Source organism: Macrobrachium rosenbergii, chromosome 12, assembly GCF_040412425.1.
Source record: "Macrobrachium rosenbergii isolate ZJJX-2024 chromosome 12, ASM4041242v1, whole genome shotgun sequence".
Classification (NCBI taxonomy): domain Eukaryota; kingdom Metazoa; phylum Arthropoda; class Malacostraca; order Decapoda; family Palaemonidae; genus Macrobrachium; species Macrobrachium rosenbergii.
The window spans coordinates 52,436,675-52,439,174 of NC_089752.1; the positions used below are offsets into that span (position 1 = coordinate 52,436,675).

General features: G+C 36.0%; 1 protein-coding gene across 3 annotated transcripts in view; it reads left to right on the forward strand.

The window, feature by feature from the left end:
* LOC136843661 (glycerophosphocholine cholinephosphodiesterase ENPP6-like) overlaps positions 1–2,500 on the forward strand; it is a 107,716-nt gene that overhangs the window by 91,934 nt on the left and 13,282 nt on the right. Inside the window, exon 1 of one of the 3 annotated variants that reach the window (XM_067112221.1) lies at positions 428–467. The exons of the other annotated variants lie outside the window; for them this stretch is intronic. The gene's annotated coding sequence lies outside the window, so the exon portion shown is untranslated. Of the gene's footprint in view, positions 1–427; positions 468–2,500 lie in introns of those variants that run through there. 3 annotated transcript variants of the gene reach the window in all.

The following is a 2,500-nucleotide window of genomic DNA, read 5'->3' on the forward strand; positions in this document are numbered from 1 at the left end:
GGACTCGCAGACAATGGATGTCTCCGGTTACTCTATGTCTTTTCAGGCATAAAACAGGGGCGACGCCTGTCGAGAAAAACAATGGCCAGAGTTTTCTCGTTTGTCCTTTGTACAGTCACGTGACGACGCTATAATCAGTTGCTAACAATACGACTTAATGTTATCACTGCCACTGGTATTCAGGTTATGCAATGAACGTCTTGAGTAACAGATGAAAAGATTATTCTAAAAGCACTTAACCCTAATTCAGTTGCGGCCAGCTGTTTGTAACTACAAAATGAGGTCAGTTTTTAAGTAAAAGAGCAAGTACCGGTGTCCTTGTGCTCGTCAGCAGTTTATCAAGGCCTGTTTTAGATAGTTTGAAGCACGTGGGGTTCAATTTCAAAAGTTTGACGTTGCACATAGACGAACACAGAGCTGTCAGTTCTAGCCCTGGACGCCAGCTGATAAGACCTCTTCAACCAGCTGTGGGTTCACACTGGATAGATAAATGTAGTTTCTGTTTTTTTCTAGGTTTCAAGAATCAGAAAAAAATCTATATTTATTAAAAACAAACCCAGGAAAAATCTATGCAAGCAGAATTAATTTCCGTCAAGATGAAACGAAACACATATTTGTTTCGCTTATAGTCTTTCTTTGTGTTTGTGGTGATGTACCTTGAAAAAGTGCAGGTGTTGCTGAGCAGGATGGTAAGTGTTCCAAATTTGTCCCCGGAACTACAGGCCTTCGTAGGTCTTGCCTAGGCACGCGCGCCAAAGGCTTGATGGTCAAGGGTTTGGAAGAAGGACCACAACAACGATTCGATCTTGCTGATGTGACGAAGTTGTTTGCAAAATATGAGCATTCATGATTATTGTAGCAATATACGTTTTTAGTTTAGTTAGAATTATTATCAGTTTACTGCTTTGCTTGTAGTTTTGTGATGTGCACATACATAATAACCTTGTGAAAGAAAATCATGTTATTGTTTTTACAGTGACTCAGGTAATACAGAAATTACTCAAAATGTAGGTAGTATTTCATTTACTTACTGTTTACTACTGTACTGCTGGTAATGATAGTGAAGTTTTTATATCTACCGCATAGTGCAATATATACTGAACATTAAAAAGAAGAAAAGCAACTAAACGTAGTTGGGCCTTTCAAAAGAATACTTAAGTCTGAATATTTGGGAAAAAGATTATGTGTGTATGTATGTACAGTATGTATGTATGTATATATACATATATATGTACATATATATATGTATATATATATATAATGTACATACTTATATACATATGTATGTACATTATATATATATATACATATATATGTATATATATATATATATATATATATATATATATATATATATATATATATATATATATATATAATGTTTGTATATATATATATATATATATATATATATATATATATATATATATATATATATATATATGTATATATAATGTTTATATTTTTTTAAGCTCATGAACACGTGTTGCTGTAATATGAAATCGTTTTAAAGTTCAAACTTGCACTTAAAATGAGAGATTTGACTTGAATATGAACTTAAGGTTTAAAGATAACTCGGTTATTCTTACGATGATTCCTTCGCTATCTTTCATTTCTTCTCATTCAGAATGTGGTTTGTTATCAAACAGTTTTGACTCTTTAACAGACCTGTCATTTTAAATGATATTGAGGATTGCATTTAGGATTTTTCTTACAGTTCAGACTCTTTGATAGCCGTCTTATGCATGCGAAGTGCTCGAGTTCTAACGATTAATGATGCTTAGGCATTAACAAAGGTTCATTGCAGCGTCCCTTCGGCCCCTGGCTGCAACCCCTTGCGTCCCTTTGACTGTGCCTCCGTTCATATCATCTTACTTTCTGTCCTTTCCTAACAATTGTTTCTTAGTGCAACTGCGAGGTTTTCCTCCTGTTACATCTTTAAAACCTTTCTACTCTCAATTTCCCCTTCAGCGCTGAGTGACCTTATAGGACCCAGCGCTTGGCCTTTAGCCTGAATTTTATATATTCCATTCCAGTAATGTTTAGGATTATAAATTTCTCTCTCTCTCTCTCTCTCTCTCTCTCTCTCTCTCTCTCTCTCTCTCTCCCTTTCAGCGCTGAGCGACCTTATAGGACCCAGCGCTTGGCCTTTAGCCTGAATTTTATATATTCCATTCCAGTAATGTTTAGGATTATAAATTCTCTCTCTCTCTCTCTCTCTCTCTCTCTCTCTCTCTCTCCTTTCAGCGCTGAGCGACCTTATAGGACAGCGCTTGGCCTTTAGCCTGAATTTTCTATATTCCATTCCAGTAATGTTTAGGATTATAAATTCTCTCTCTCTCTCTCTCTCTCTCTCTCTCTCTCTCTCTCTCTCTCTCTCTCTCTCTCTCTCTTTCTTTCAGCGCTGGAGCGACCTTACAGGACCAGCGCTTGGCCTTAGCCTGAATTTTATATATTCCATTCCAGTAATGTTTAGGATTATAAATTCTCTCTCTCTCTC